The sequence below is a fragment of the Herpailurus yagouaroundi genome, unplaced genomic scaffold (assembly GCF_014898765.1).
Source record: "Herpailurus yagouaroundi ecotype Mexico unplaced genomic scaffold, PumYag 187, whole genome shotgun sequence".
NCBI classification, from domain to species: Eukaryota; Metazoa; Chordata; class Mammalia; order Carnivora; family Felidae; genus Herpailurus; species Herpailurus yagouaroundi.
Window position 1 is genome coordinate 21,575,029 of NW_024412418.1, and position 17,190 is coordinate 21,592,218.

The 17,190-nt window shown below is 38.5% G+C and overlaps 1 long non-coding RNA gene across 2 annotated transcripts in view; it reads left to right on the plus strand.

Annotated features, from left to right (window-relative positions):
• The window catches only part of LOC121043616 (uncharacterized), a 195,649-nt gene extending 187,294 nt beyond the window's left edge, over positions 1 to 8,355 (plus strand). The window contains exons 4-5 of one of the 2 annotated variants that reach the window (XR_005796939.1): positions 6,743 to 6,879; positions 7,569 to 8,355. This is a non-coding gene — a long non-coding RNA (uncharacterized LOC121043616). Of the gene's footprint in view, positions 1 to 6,742 lie in introns of both variants that reach the window. The other variant, XR_005796938.1, reaches the window with a different exon arrangement.
• Positions 8,356 to 17,190: the final 8,835 nt, after the last annotated feature.

Below are 17,190 nucleotides of genomic sequence, written 5' to 3' on the forward strand. Positions count from 1 at the left end.
GCCTTTGGGTCTAGGGCTTAGTTACAGTATGTGTTTTTTTCTGTCATGATGGTCTAGATGTAGGAGACATATGCACACAAACACTTTAATACATAAAACTGTCCAACTTGGAAAAAGGAATCTTGATTCCTTCATTCCTGAAAAAAGAGGTTCAGTTACCAGTGCTCCCAGCTTAGTCTGCTCAAGTAATTACAATGAACATCAGTATCATTCTCTGACTAATGCCAGTCTCAGTCACCATTCTGGGTCCGTTTCTTTCCAAATACACACTTCTGAGAGGACCAAATATGAGCTTAGTGAGGAGAAGTAAAATTGTTGAAAGGAAAACACTGAGGGTCTGGCCCAAGCATATCAAAATGAACAAAGTAAGCAAGTGACTTAGCCTATGAGACACTTTCTCTGTTTCTTCTTTTCACATACATGTGAATAGGCACTTGGGTCTTGGTCTCACTGTCATGTTGTCATTACGGAAGTTTCTTTTGTTATTTGCTCTGAAATATGATTTGACTTCTCATCAGTAGAAGGAACTTCAGTGGGGTTAGGTTATAGACAGAAAGGCCCCTCCACCAGGTGGCTGATTTTGTCTGTACCGGTCCTCCAAGAGACACAGCCCAAACTTATATCATGGCCACCTTCCTGGTGACTAACTTTATACTGGGCCTCTAATAGGGCTAGCAAATAGGCTTCACCTTATTTTCTGGCTGTAATTGACTAGGAGTGACTGTGTGGTATGATATTCGGAGAAAAATTCTGAAACTACGTCCAGGCTCAGAGCACATGAATTCATGGTTGATACGAAATTCCTGTCATAAGCACAGGTCAAGGGTAGTGTTAGCTTAGATGTCAAGTATTCACCATCCTAGAACATCTTGTCCCTCTTTGAAATGATCTCTAGTACATGCTACATCTAGTTTCATATCCAGATTTTTCATTCAGTTGTTCTGTAAACTTAGTAGGAACCTCCCAGAGTAATCGTGACAGCTACCACCTATATAGTCCTTATTATGTATTATTATGATGTAAACATTTTACATACATTTACGCTTCACTACAACCCTGTGAAGTATTTTATCACCTCTGTTTTTGTTTTTGTTTTTTAATTTTTTTTTAACGTTTATTTATTTTTGAGACAGAGAGAGACAGAGCATGAACGGGGGAGGGGCAGAGAGAGAGGGAGACACAGAACCGGAAGCAGGCTCCAGGCTCTGGGCCATCAGCCCAGAGCCTGACGCGGGGCTCGAACTCACGGACCGTGAGATCGTGACCTGAGCTGAAGTCGGACACTTAACCGACTGAGCCACCCAGGCGCCCCCACCTCTGTTTTAAAGGTTAGGAAACTGAGGCACAGAAAGTTTAAGAAAATTGTCGAGGTCATAATTGGTATGCGGCAGACTCAGAATTTAAACCCAGGCAGTATGGTCCCACATGTAAACACTACTCTGTGCTATTTCTCTTATTAGTGCAATAGTATTCTGATCTCTCCAAGGGACCTATCCCCTCACACACATCAAGGAGCCAACTTTAATAACTCTCTCTCTCGGGGCGCCTGGGTGGCGCAGTCGGTTAAGTGTCCGACTTCAACCAGGTCACGATCTTGCGGTCCGTGAGTTCGAGCCCCGCGTCAGGCTCTGGGCTGATGGCTCAGAGCCTGGAGCCTATTTCCGATTCTGTGTCTCCCTCTCTCTGCCCCTCCCCCGTTCATGCTCTGTCTCTCTCTGTCCCAAAAATAAATAAACGTTGAAAAAAAAAATTAAAAAAAAAATAATAACTCTCTCTCTCTCCCTCCATTCCTCTCCTCTTTCTCCCTCTCCTCCTCTGTCTCCTTTTCTTTTCTTCGTCCCTCTTCCCTCTCCTCCTTTCCTCCCTCCCTCCCTTTTCTTTTTAGAGAGAAGCAAAGAGATACATACAAACTACAAGACATCTCAACAATTGATTTCATTTTTTCCTGTTGGACTTCCATTAACACTACTTTCTAAGGCTCATGTTGTTCTAATGTTAAAGTGCATATAATAAGTTTATAAATTATATGAGAGTGAACGGGGAAATGGTCTAATAAGGATAGATTCAGAATCCTGGGTAGAGAGAGGAGAGGAAAAGGGGAGTAAAATAAAAGAGCAGAGTCAAGGCAAAGTAATTGGGTAAGTAGTAGAATATTGCCATTTCTAGAATTAGACAATTTAGGTTATAAAATTAATTAATCGATCAATCAAGTATTTTGTGTCTACTACATATCACGCATAGAGCAGAGCACTGGAGATAAAACGGTGGTTAAGACATAGTGCCTTTATCTAAGAGCTGTATGTTTATCACAAGGAAATAAATATGTGGAAACAAACTAAACTTTATGAGTTAGCCTCCTGGTCCTGGCTTCTCTCTGCTCCCTGCCCATTCTTACCCTGGGAGGATGGGTGACTTTTTGGTCTGGAATTGCTTGTGTGTGGCTGAGTCCCTACTGGGATCTTCTTGGTGTCTGTCTGCCTGGAAAGAGCATGCATTCTGGTATGCTGTCTGGGCCAGGTTTAGTGGGATAGATCCTGCCCCTGAGAACTAGGCATGTCATTTCCCATCTCTGTCTGTGACTAGCTGCATAAGGTGACTTTTTAGGTACAGTATTAATAAGACCATTTTTGCCACACATAAGCCATGTGTTCCTATCCAAAATTAAATAGCAATGAAGCTAACATTTTAGTTACCATCTGTACCCCTATTCCTAACTTTCAATTACATCTGAACTCACAGGGGCCTATTTTTTTGGACATCCTCAAGCTTCAACAGCTTACATAATGCTCATGGGATTTTAATGAACCCCAGAAGTCCCTCACCTCCACCATTATAAAAATGGGCTGAGGAGATTGATTCAACCCCGGCCCAGCAATATCCTCACTGCCAAGGAGAAGCAAGTAATAGTTTATGATTCATGGACTGATTGGCAATCACTATCAGGATTACCAGAAATTCATCTGGAATGTTTTGTAAAGCTTAAAAAAAAACATTTAGCATGTGTTTCACTGTTTTTAGTAGCTTGTCAACACCCTAGAAACTGAGTTTCTAGTTGACAAAACCCTGAGTATGAGTGTGCACTGAATTAGGGTAACACCCAGAGAGTGCATACTTGGTACATTGTAGAGGAGGGAAGGGCTGTCATAGCTTTTCTCACTGACCTGTCTTCTCTTTGTAAGCTCATTTGTCACTCAAGAAACATTTGGGGCATCATAATCATGGAGAAGTCCTCCCTGCTCCCCTATTGTTATTCCACAACACTCTGCGATATAATGCTATGGCATAGGGTCCTGATTGTGTGTTATCTTGTCTACATTACCAGAGGGTAAACTCTCATATGGCAGAAATTGTGGCATGTCCACCTTTGTGTTGGCCCTCAAGATGTAATTATAGAAAGGAAGAAACATGCTAATTTAGTTTGAAGCATCTTCAACCGGGATGGAAGTAGGTATCCAAAGGAGATAGGAGCAGAAGAGATAACCAGAACTTTGGAAAATGGACATCAAATGACAGAGGATAAAATGTATGGGTATGTGTGGGGGACAGAATCAGAATTTAATTCATTTTCTTCACCAGTTCAGGTCTGGCATTTGCTGAGTACAATATGTAGAATGAGAACACTGTGGCCAGTATGAACAAGTTAATTCCAGTAACAGTAGTGTTAGTTGTGATGAATCCACATGACTAAAGGTACCAAACAAGAACCTCCAAGAACAGTAGGTATAGGTTTGGGCATGGGTATATGGCTATGGGATGTAAGAACTTGAAAAAGCTTTGGAGTGGAGGATGGTGTTAAAAAAGAAAGAAAGAATGAAAGAATGAAAGAAAGAAAGAAAGAAAGAAAGAAAGAAAGAAAGAAAACAAACAAACAAAAAAAAAACAGCTCAAGATGGAGTCATTTGCCTCTCAAGACAGCAAACCAAGATTTAATTACAATTTCAACCTACCCCAGTAATGTGGCCTTTTAAAAGTCACTCTGAAATTTCCTGATCTGTGATAGTGAGGTCATCTGTGTGATAAATAAACAAACAAATCAACCAACAAACAAAAACCTCTGTCATGTCCTTCCCCTCCAAAAGGAGATGTCCTGGCCTGAACAACCCTTTTCTTTTCTCTTGCTAATTAATAGCTTCCTTGCCCCGCTGTCCTGCCTATAAAAACTTTCCATTTTGTACAACTCCTCAAAACACCTCTGTAAGCTCATTCATTATTTTTGCTGAATGGGATGCTACCTGATCATGATTGCTTAATAAAGCCAATTAGATCTTCAAATTTATTGGATTGAATTTTGTTTTTTTTAAACAATGGATACCAGACCTATGAAGAGGGATGAAAAACTTAGGCTTTCTTAGCATGAAGAAAAACAGGAGTGGGTGGTAACAATGACTCTAAAATACATGAAGATTTATTCTGTGGGGCTGTAGAATCCACAAGGTATATGTGGCTTGATATGTAATTCTACAAACACTCTCAACATTTACCCTTGAGAGGGTTTAAGTGAAGTATTTTCACATCTATTTTGTAATACACATTATTGACTGAGTTAAAGAAGGGAATGGAAACTTGTGGTATATGGAACTTGATTTCGTGTGGAACAGTTGAAATGACTGGCTGACTTAGTTGATTACAAAAGGGCATAATTTAGCTTTGGTGCTGAGCTACTGTGACCCAGGTAGATAGTAAATGGTTGATGCAGGTGATATGAAGGATTGAGTGATTATGAGAACTTTAAGGAAAAAAACAATCACCCAGTGTAGAAAGAGAAAAATAAATGGAAAATGAAAAATAAAAAACAGTGAAAACAAAAAATTAAATACCACCCACAAGGTAGTATTGTTAACATGCAAAGGACAACATAGTCTAGAAACTAAATTTTTAATGATTATCAATGACTGCTTATGAGGTCATAGAAACTATAGGCTTATAAAACCTTCGCGTCTTAAGAATTATTTCCCTCAAACAAATCGATAATCTCAGCAACTCCAAAATCCAATTATCAGAAAGTTGAGCCAATTTTATTCCCTTTGGCCTTGAGCAGTCACTGTTTCTTTGAGTGTATATTGTTGAGGCCTTTCTTCATCCCTCTGACAATGCTCCCTCATCATTGTCTCAGCCTGTTCCTTAACAATGGTCATTTATTGAGTGTACAACATATAGGCCTGTGCTAAGTACTTGTGCTCATCAGTTTGTTAGTCTCCATATTGTGCTATTGTTCGTGTATTGCATTTTACAGATTAGGAAAGTGAAGCTCAGAGAAGCTAAGAATTCATCCAATGAGAAGAAATTATCAAGGAGCTAAGCTGGATTCAAGCCTAAATCTATTTGACTCAGGATCTGTATTTCTAAAACATAAAATTATGCCACTCCCATACTTGGTCTCATGCCAGCACTTACAGGACTGCTTTCACTCTACCACAGCTAGATTCTGGAGGAAGCCAAAGGAGATGGACAGCCACTGATAGTGTCTGTTGCACTAAGCATCCGGGCAAGCACTTGGCATTATCTGAGTTTTAATGTCTTGCCAATCCGTTGGCTATAAAACAATATCTTATGGTGGTTTTATTCTCATTTCTCTGATTACTAATGAAACTGACCCCTCTGGATACATCTGTTGCCCATTATTTGTGTTTCGTGTGAAATGCCCATTTTTATCCTTGGCCCATGTTTAGATGTTTTAAAATTTTTTCTTACTTATTTTTAGGACTTCTTTGTTAATTCTTAATATGTGGCAGAAAAAAATGAGCTGTTGATCAAATCTATTTTTCTTCCACAATGGGCATACAGCTACAGCTATATGGGCATACAGCTATTCCCATCCTCCTTCTCAGTTAGATGAGGTTGTGCCTGACTTGTGATGAATAGAATGTAGGAAGAAGCAAGGCATATCAGTTGTCAAGCCTGTCCCAGAAAAGCCTTCCTTGTGATCTGCTATTCTTTGTCTTCCTCTGTCTTCCAGTTGGGCACTGATGACCAGGTAGATCTTAGAAGCCAAGTATTGAAGATAGCAGAGCCTTCCACAGCCTGGGGTTCCTGAATGACTGAGTTAAAGGAAACCTTCCCAAGCACAGACAAGAGTTTACATGAGCAAGAAATTAACTGCTTTTCTGTGATTCTACCTTGATTTCAAGATTTACCAGTTAAAGTAGTAGCTGATGTTCATAGAGGATGCTGACCTTTTTCAAATTACATAAGGTGCAGATATCCTGGATTGGAACATATGGTTTATGCATATGGCAAAAATGGTCTCATTAATATTGCAACTAAAAAGTCACTTTATCTACTTAGTCATGGACAGAGCTGGAAGACTATAGGCCTGGTTCATAGGAGCAAGACATACCCCAATACATCTATTCATGGCCCAGAGTGCAGATCAAAATACAGTTGACTTTTGATCAGTTTGGGGGTTAGGGGACCCAACCCTCCACTCAGTAGAAAATCCACATGTAACTTTTGACTCTTCAAAAACTTACATAGCCTAATGTTGACTGGAAGCTTTACCAATAACATAAACAGCTAACACATATTTTGTATGTTATATGTACAATAAACATAAGATATTGTAAGATATTCTAATATCTTACAATAAAATAAGCTAGGTAAAAGAAAATGTTAAGAAAATCATAAGGAAGATAAAATACATTTACAGTAGTGTACTGTATTTATTGAAAAGAATTTGTGTGTAAGTGCACTTTGCTGTTCAAACTCATGTTGTTCAAGGGTCAACTATATGTGTTTTGTCTAGGCAGACAATACCAAGAAGATCCTAGAAGAGGCTAAGCCACATAGAATGCAATTCCAAACTGAAAAGTCACTCTTTCCAGGAGAAGAGTGGGCAGTGGGCAGAGAGAAGCCAGGACCAGGAGACTAATTTTGATAGAGGTACGTCTAAAAACATTTAAAGATCAATACAGATAGAAAAGTAAAAACATTTTTTTTTTTAGAACAGGGCATTATTAAGCTAAGATCATTAGTGACAATAGTAGTTAGGAGTGTGGTCTTTGAAGTCACACATAACTGGATTCAAATCTGAATTTTGTCAGTTACTATTTGTGTGACCTTGGAAAGATTACTTGCTTTATTTCAGCCTCTGTTTCCACATCTGTAAAGTGAGAGTGACGTGGTATGTACATTGTTGCAATTGTTTCAAGACTCAAATGAGGTTTAAAAAGTACAGGACACTTAGCACAGTATCTATACATGGTAGGAACTTCATGAATGGTGGCTGTTATTATTTTCAGTTGTAGGTCAGTTCAAATGAGATAATATATGTGAAAAATATTTTGTAAATGAAAATACTCTGGCTATGCTCTTGGAACTCTTTTTCCTGCCTCCATAAAAAGCACTTTGACTCTTTCACAACCTAGTTGTTAGATTAGTCTTGCCTTACCAGCTGGTGGGCCTAGGACTCTGATGCAGACTGTGGTTCAAGAGGAGGGAACAGGTATAAGTTGGACTCTGCTACGTGTCAGGGCCCACAAGGACCATTGAGGACATCCAGGAGATAGTAGAAGAGAGGGGAAAAAATAGGTACTAGAACTAATAAGACTATATAATTGGTTACATTCCAGAATGTGTTGGTGTTGCCTTTGGAATAGGCCAATGAAAGCATGTGAAGATTTTTGAGGCATCAATGAAAAGAGCTTGGATCCCTAATTTTGGGCATGGACAGAAAGGGAACCCTACCACACACCTTCGTCTACTTGTTTTCCTCTAACACCACACATTCAAATATAGATGTCTAGTGTCCAGCTAGGACCTGAATGGGGACCATCATTATAAATATTCTTTATTCTAACCCTAGCATCTAGCCCAGTACCAAGAAATGGTGAATCAATAGTATATGCTAAATCAGTACATTAATTTAAACATCAAAGACATTATGTGTTCACTTTGGTTGGACCCCTTGTTTCTTAGATATTCCTAGGGCAATCCTGAATGGCAAGAGCAGAGGCAATAGAGGAAAGCAAAGGACCACAGGGTTTTGTCACTTCAACCATCAAAACGAGAGAGATGCATGCCATAGTGAGAAAAAGAGCTATTCTAAAATAGAACTGGCTCTCATACAAGAGAGTGAGCTGTGGGCAGGGTAGAAGGGAGGTGGAGGTGGAGGCAGGGTGGCATCAAGCAGAAGCTGCATGACCATGAGTTGCATTGAGGACAGTGCAATAGAGGGATGCCTGCACAGAGTCAGAGCTGGACTGTATCACCATCCCCACCCCTGGCTGAAGCAGAATTAACTGTGGATAAGATTTTCTAAAAAAAACCTCATTCCTAGGCCCTCTACTTAGAAATTTTGATTTTTTTTAAGAAAAAAAATATTTTTTTCTTATTATTTTGAGAGAGAGAGAAAGTGTGAGTCAGGGAGAGACAAAGAGAGAGGGAGGGAGGGAGAATCCCAAGCAGGCTCTGTGCGGTCAGCGCTCTATCTCACCAACCCTGAGATCATGACCTGAGCTGATGTCCAACGCTTAACCAACTGAGCCACCCAGATGCCCCAGAAACTTTGATTTAATACATTTGAATTGTATCTAAACATCTTTGAGTTTTAATTAACATACAAAAAATGCACCCATTAAAGTGCAAAGGTTGATAAGTTTTAAGATACATGCATGCACATACCTATCATAATCAAGACAGAACATTTACATAACTCCCAAAATTTCCCTTAGATTCTTTGTGGTCAGTTGTCCCCTTCCCAGTTCCAGGCCTCCAGTGATCTGCTTTTTGTCACTACAAATGAGTTTGCCTGGTCTAGATTTGATATATGGCATCTATAGGATGAACTATTTTTTTTTTTTTAATGTTTATTTTTTCAAAAGAAAGAGGGAGAGACAGAGTGCAAGTGGGGCAGGGGCAGAGAGAGAGAGAGAGAGGGAGTCACAGAATCTGAAGCAGGATCCAGGCTCTGAGCTGTCAGCACAGAGCCTGACACAGGGCTCGAACCCACGAGAGATCATGCCCTGAGCAGAAGTCAGATGCTCAACCGACTGAGCTACCCAAGTGCCTCTATAGTATGAACTCTTATGTGTCTGGTGTCTTTCCTTCAGCACAATGTTTTTGAGGTTCATTCATATTTCCAGGTGTATCAGTAGTTTGTTCTTTTTTTTTTTTTGCTGTGTAATATTCTATTACATAGATATTCCACAATTTATTTATGCATTAATTCATTGATAGGTATATGTGTTGTTTTGAATTTTTGCCTGTGATGAATAATATTGCCATTAACGTTTCTATGCATGTCTTTGTGTGGACCTTTTCATTTCACTTGGTGAAAAACCTGGGAGTAGAATTATTACATTGTATAGTAAAATCTATATAGCTTTAAAAAACTATAAGATTGTTTCCCAAAGTAGTTGTATCAGTTACAATTCCTGCCAATAATATGTGGCAATTCCAGTTGCTCTACATTCTTGCCAATACATGGCCTTGTCATTCTTTCTAATTTTATCTATTTAATTAAGTATGTAGTAGAATCTTATTGTGTTTTTAATTTTTGTTTTTCTTATGACTAATTATGTTGAACATCTTTTTGTGTGCCTGTTAGCCATTTGCATATCCATTTTTCTGATGTGTCTTTCAATCTTTTGCCCATTATTTATTGAATTGTCTTCTTGTTAAGTTTTAAAAGTCCTTCGTATATTCTGGGTACAAATCCTTTGTCAGATGTAAGTATTAGAAATTTTTATCCCTGTCACTGTCTTCCCTTTAAAATTTTCTTAATAGTGTTTATAGGCTTAATAGTGTTTCTTAATAGTGTTTCTCTATTTTTTTTTTAATTTTTTTTTCAATGTTTATTTATTTTTGGGACAGAGAGAGACAGAGCATGAACGGGGGAGGGGCAGAGAGAGAGGGAGACACAGAATCGGAAACAGGCTCCAGGCTCTGAGCCATCAGCCCAGAGCCTGACGCGGGGCTCGAACTCACGGACCGCGAGATCGTGACCTGGCTGAAGTCGGACGCTCAACCGACTGCGCCACCCAAGCGCCCCATAAACTTCTGTTTTTTAAGCCACCCGGTCTGTGGTATTTTGTTATGGCAGTCATAGCAAACTAACATAATATCTTTCAAAGAATAAATGTTTTCAATTTCGATGAAGTCCAGTTTATTACTTTCTTTTTATATGGTTTGTGTTTGTTGTGCTCTACCTGTGAAATCTTTTTAAACCTCAAATTTGTAAAGATTTTCTCTTGTGTTATTTTCTAAAACTTTTAGTTTTAGCTTCCACCTTTTAGTTTCATAATCTATTGAGAATTAATTTTTTGCATATGGTGTGAGGTAAAGGTGGAGTTTATTTTCTGTTTCAAGTGGATATTCAGTTGTTCTAGCAACATTTGTTGCAAAGACTACCTTTTCCCTATCCAATTACTTTGGAAATCAAGAGACCACACATGTGTGGGACTTCTTGGCTCTCTATTCTGTTCCATTGGTCTTTAACCAAGGGAGTGTTTTTTAATAAGCTTCATAAGTGATCCTAATGCACAGCCGAATTTTGAAACCTCTAGGATGGATGATCTCTAAGAAACCTAACTCTTTAATTCTATGAGAGCTCACTCAACAAGTAACTGCCTCTGAGTCAACACTAAAAAGGCAGGAACTGACAAAATAGATGATCTCCAAGAATCTTAAAGTATTTGTCCTCTCCCTTGGCACTTGAAGTGACTCTGGACTCAAAGCAGGTATTGATTAAAAGAGATTCTCATGTAGGCATTGAGGAGGACACTTGTTGGGATAAGCACTCGCTGTTGTATGGAAACCAATTTATCAATAAATTATATTAAAAACAGAGAGAGATTCTCATGTTAAGAACTGTTGTCCAATGGTGAAAACCAAATTTGGAGCACTCTTTTTTTTTTTTTTTTAATGTCTATTTAGTTTTGAGGGAGAGAGAAAGACAGAGTGTGGGTGGGGGAGGGGCAGAGAGAGAGGGAGACACAGAATCCAAAGCAGGCTTCAGGCTCTGAGCTGTCAGCACAGAGCCTGACACAGGGCTCAAAACCACGAACTCGAGAGATCATGACCTGAGCCGAAGTGGGTTGCTTAACTGACTGAGCCACCCAGGCGCCCCAAGGGAGCACTCTTTTTTAGAAGCATCTGCTAAATGGCATTAGCGTTCATTCACAAGCATCTGTTAATTGTGGCATGTTGATACAAGCTAAAATGGATATTATTTAGACACAGAAAGATTTTATTCCACTTAATGTAAGAGGAGGAGCAAAACAAGTCCTGGAGATAGAGGCAGATCAACAGAGGAAGTAGGAGAAATCCTAGCTCAATGTCTACCATAGACTATAGTTTTAATGGATCTAGTATCCCCAGCATGTAGAATAGTATCCAACACATATTTGATGTTGGCTGGTTAAATGAATGTGCTAAGAAAACAAAGGAAAGGGGGTTAGAAAATTTGTAACGGGATCAGAGTAATAAGGTATCCAGTCAATAATACAAATATGTAAAGAAAGGGTAACAATTTAATGATGTAGTTAAGAGCAGAATCATTAGAGTCTGAAGATTCTAGGTTCAAATCCTGACCATTTAACAACACTGACCTTGAAAAAGGTATTTAATTTCTCTAAGCATTACTTTCTTCAGTGAACATTAGGATAATGGGCATTTTTTGTTGTGAACACCAAACGAGCTAAGAATTATTTCTTTGTTTTTATTTGTAGCTATAAATTCCACCCGTTAAGGATAAGGATTGTGTTCATGACCTTATTTTAGAGCATCGAAAAATGCTGGGCACTTATTTCATAAATATTTGATAAATGAGTTACAAGATATGAAATACTTAATACTGTGTTTTGCGTGTAATAAGCCCATAGTTAATAATAGCCCATGGTTATTTTTCTTTTCATTGCATTGCAGGAAGGCCAATATTACAGTCAGCTAATTCCCCATTGGTGACAGAAGCTATCTGTTATAAAAACAAACAATCCAATTAGGACTGTGGCAGTTAATGTAGGTACAATTCATTAATGGTCCACCTCTTGATGGATATTTATAGGGTCACCAGCTTGAACTGTGTCATATGCAGTTTTCATGCTGATATTTGAAATGGTCAATTATTGGTTCAAATGACATTTCTTTCAACAGGACATATTTCCACGGGTGGCTGAACACTGATGAACACATTCCAAATAGAATTAGCACCACATCTTGTTTGTCTCCATTGTGGAATGTACATGAAGAGAGATAGCGAAGTCTCTTCCCTAATGTATGTGTGGGCTCTAGTTTCCACAGTCATTAACAAAATTTAGAGCAAGCAGCCCATTCTGAAAGGCTAAATGGGAAGAAGCCTACCTGTGAATAATAGCTGGTGGATTCTGAAGCCTCAACTGCTTTGCAATCTCGGCTCTCACTTTGTAATTATTTATTAGCCCTTAAATAATCAGATCGGAGGTAGAGAGTTCAGAGGCTTTGTAAATTCACATTACTCTTACCTAAAGGCACAAAACAGAATGTTTTCACTGTGAATGTTTTCTTTGACAAGGTTGCACAAACATATTTTCAGTGAAATCAAAATATTTACATTCCATTCATTTTTTGTAAGTTAAACATTTGAGGATCTGCAATCCAAGGAGGGCCAAATGTTAAGCTCCATTATTCTAACAATTTATGGTGCATAGCATTTGCTAACACATACAATGGTTTTAAAGGAGTGGGCCTGCCTCACTGGTTAAGTGGGGTTGGGTAAAACAGACCCTGAATGCTGGTTGAATAGACCCAAATGCTATGATTTGAGGGCTAGCAGAAGAACTTGGTAAAAATCTCAACTTGTTCTCTTCCCTTTCCCTTCTATACTCTTCTCAGTTTGGCTCAAGCACAAGAAATTCCTACCTTTATGTACACCTTGGCTTCAAACCTTTGAAATCTCCTACTGAAATACAGATATATTTTCTTAAAGAAGCTGGTATTTTTAAAATCACCAATTAATTATCCAATCGCAGATAACACAATTTAGTTTTCTTTTATTTATATATGAAATTTATTGTCAAATTGGTTTCCATACAACACCCAGTGCTCATCCCAAAAGGTGCCCTCCTCAATACCCATCACCCACCCTCTCCTCCCTCCCACCCCCCATCAACCCTCAGTTTGCTCTCAGTTCTCAACAGTCTCTTATGCTTTGGCTCTCTCCCACTCTAACCTCTTTTTTTTTTTTTTTCCTTCCCCTCCCCCATGGGTTCCTGTTAAGTTTCTCAGGATCCACATAAGAGTGAAACCATATGGTATCTGTCTTTCTCTGTATGGCTTATTTCACTTAGCATCACACTCTCCAGTTCCATCCACGTTGCTACAAAAGGCCATATTTCATTTTTTCTCATTGCCACATAGTATTCCATTGTGTATATAAACCACAATTTCTTTATCCATTCATCAGTTGATGGACATTTAGGCTCTTTCCATAATTTGGCTATTGTTGAGAGTGCTGCTATGAACATTGGGGTACAAGTGCCCCTATGCATCAGTACTCCTGTGTCCCTTGGATAAATTCCTAGCAGTGCTATTGCTGGGTCATAGGGTAGGTCTATTTTTAATTTTCTGAGGAACCTCCACACTGCTTTCCAGAGCGGCTGCACCAATTTGCATTCCCACCAACAGTGCAAGAGGGTTCCCATTTCTCCACATCCTCTCCAGCATCTATAGTCTCCTGATTTGTTCATTTTGGCCACTCTGACTGGTGTGAGGTGCTATCTGAGTGTGGTTTTGATTTGTATTTCCCTGATAAGGAGCGACATTGAACATCTTTTCATGTGCCTGTTGGTCATCTGGATGTCTTCTTTAGAGAAGTGTCTATTCATGTTTTCTGCCCATCTCTTCACTGGGTTATTTGCTTTTCGGGAGTGGAGTTTGGTGAGCTCTTTATAGATTTTGGATACTAGCCCTTTGTCCGATATGTCATTTGCAAGTATCTTTTCCCATTCCGTTGGTTGCCTTTTAGTTTTGTTGGTTGTTTCCTTTGCTGTGCAGAAGCTTTTTATCTTCATGAGGTCTCAGTAGTTCATTTTTGTTTTTAATTCCCTTGCCTTTGGGGATGTGTCAAGTAAGAAATTGGCTAAAAAAATTTTTTTTAAAAAGCCATAGGCTTTGGAATCAGAAATACGATCTGAGTTCAGATCCTAATTTTGCTATTTTCAAACTGGGCACATTATCAAAATACTCACAGTTTGTACTGATAAAAATACTGAAATTGAACTATTCCTGACAAGAGAAAACTTAAGTCTTTACTGAATAATCCAAGATCCTTTTGATTACTAATTCCAAAATCTGTTCATGCCTTATACCAGGGAACGTGTGTAAGTCTTGAAAAATCTGAAATGTTAACTTCAGTAACCCCTTAAAGGATTGTGTTCATGAACTTGTGTTTTTATGTTATACTCTTGGTTTTTGTAGGATGCTACATACTAAAGCTAGCTCTTAGACTGGCTTGGGAAAATGCTATCTGCCATGTTACTTCCTGTCTCCTATAAGAGGAATCCACATTAAAAAAAAGTCTTTCAAAATCCAACACAAGACATACTTTGTTTCTTCTAAGGAAGAGGTATGCTTACATTTTCCTAATGTTGAAAAAATACACACTTACTTTTGCTTTCCATTTGGCTGTGACAGAGACAAAGTTAAAGTGCAATTCTATCTATTGCATAAGTCCTTTATGGCCAATATACTTGTGTTCCTACTTTGTCTTAACATTTCTCCTCTTATTTTTAGTTTTTACCTGCATCCCGTTATTGTATTTTTGAATTTTCTTTATTAGCTTCGTTAAATTCTTTATGAGATGAGGCCGGCAATAAATAAATAAGTAAATAAATAAATAACAAATATAGTAAATGATTAGATCTCATACTGTTTATTACAATAAAAAAGAAAGAAATCTTGTAAAACTTAAAGGAAATGGTAGACCAGGCTGTCAATCAAGGTGTATTAGTTATCTATTGCTGTGTAAAAAACCATTGCAACACATAGTGGCTTAAATTTAAAACCATGTAAAAAAGGAATAACCATTTCTTGTATTAGCCAAGCCTTCTTGCAGTGACATGGTGGATCAGTTAAGACCTTATGGTCCATGACCTCCCTCACGTGACTGGTAATCGTCAGGCTGGTTGGTCTAGTAGGCCTCAGCTTGGTGACTTGCCTATACTTGATCTCTTATCCTCCAGCAAACTAGCTTGGGCTTCTTTAGAGGATGTCTCAGGGAAGTAAGAGAGGATAAGTGACTTCGAACAAGCAGTTTTCTTGTCTCTGTCTATGTCACATTTGCTAATGTCTCTTCAGCCACAGCAAATTTCATAGCCATTCTTAGTTTTTAAGGAGTAGAGAAATAAATTCCAACTTCTTTATGGGAGGAATGGCAAAATCAACTGCAAAGGGACATGAATACAGAGAAGAAAATAATTTGTAGCCAGTTGCAATCTACAAGACAAAGTAAAGATAAAATAAAGACAATAGATCTTTAATGAAGAACATAAGGGATTGCTTCCATATCTTGGCTATTGTAAAAAATGGTTCAATACACATCGGGGTGCATATGTCTCTTCAAATTAATGTTTTTTCTTTGGGTAAGTATCTAGTAGTGGAATTACTAGATCATATGGTAATTCTATTTTTAATTAAAAATTTTTTTTAATGTTTGTTTATTTCTGAGACAGAGAGAGAGCATGAGTGGGGGAGGGGCAGAGAGAGGGAGACACAGAATCAGAAGCAGGCTCCAGGCTCTGAGCTGTCAGCACAGAGCCTGACTTGGGGCTTGAACTCACAAACCGTGAGATAATGACCTGAGCTGAAGTCGGTCGCTCAACCAACTGAGTCCCCCAGGCAGCCCTATTTTTAAATTTTTAAGAGATCTTCATACTGTTTCTCATGATGGCTGCACCAATTTGTATCCCCACCAATAACATACCTTTTTCCTTTTTCTCTGTATTTATTATTATTATTTCTTGTTTTTTTATTTTAGCCATTATCACAGGTGTAAAGTGATATTGCACTGTGGCTTTAATTTGCATTTCCCTGATGACCAGTGATGTTGAGCATCTTTTCATGTGTCCCTTGGCCATCTGAAAAAGAAAATGTGGTATATACACAATGGAATATTACTCAGCCATAAAAAAAGAATGAAATCTTGCCATTTGCAAAAACATGGATGCACCTAAAAGCTATATTGCTAAATTAAATAAGTCAGGGAGAGACAAATACCATGATTTTATTCATATATGTAACTTAAGAATCAAAACAAATGAACAAAGAAAAAAAGAAACAAAGAAGCATATGCTTAAATATGGAGATCAAACTGGTAGTTGCCAGAGGGGAGGTGGGTGGGTGAATGGGTGAAATAGACAAAGGGGATTTAGAGCACACTTACCTTGAGGAGCACTGAGAAATGTATAGAATTGTGAATCATTGCACACCTGAAAGTAATATAACACTGTATGTTAATTGTACTTGAATTAAATATATATATACATAAAAAAGAAAAAAAAAGGAAGAAACGGGAATCAGTTATTAATGTTTATTGAGCACCTACCATGTACAAGCTATTTGTATTTATAGAGCACTTGGTTTAGGAGAAGGAGGTTGTTTCAACTACAGAATGTGAGTCAGTGACAGAGGATTTTCTATGACATTGTCTGGGCAGGATTCCATGTATCTGCTTTATAAATTCATGAACTCCAGTTTTCCCTTCTCTGTCTCAAGATACGTTTTGGCATCTTAGCAATTAAGAGATGCTAGAAAGTTAAATAGTTGGAGTAACAGACTGTGAAGTTCTCAGGATACTACAGATAAGAGGAACCTGTTGATTTGGGGACATTGCAGCTGTGGTTTTGCTTTGTGTATAATTGAAGGATCTGCCAATGTAGGGATGTGGGAAATTAAAATTCACCAGACAGTTTAAGGTCTTATCCCCCTTTGTGCAATTAGGATCAAGGGATTAATACGATCTCAGAATTGGAAAGAATGTCAGAAGGTCATAGAATCATGTCCTGTTTGTTACCCTGTTTGGGTAACAAACTGCCACTCAAGTACCTGTTTCTTCCAGGTAGACAGCATGCCCGTGGTTGGGCTCTCAGTTCTGGTTCCAGACTCAGCTGTCTCTCCCTTTGAATCTGCATGTACCACTGTTTCAGTCCTTTTCTTTTCTTCTCTTCTTTTCTCTCTTCTCTTCTCTTCTCTTCTCTTCTCTTCTCTTCTCTTCTCTTC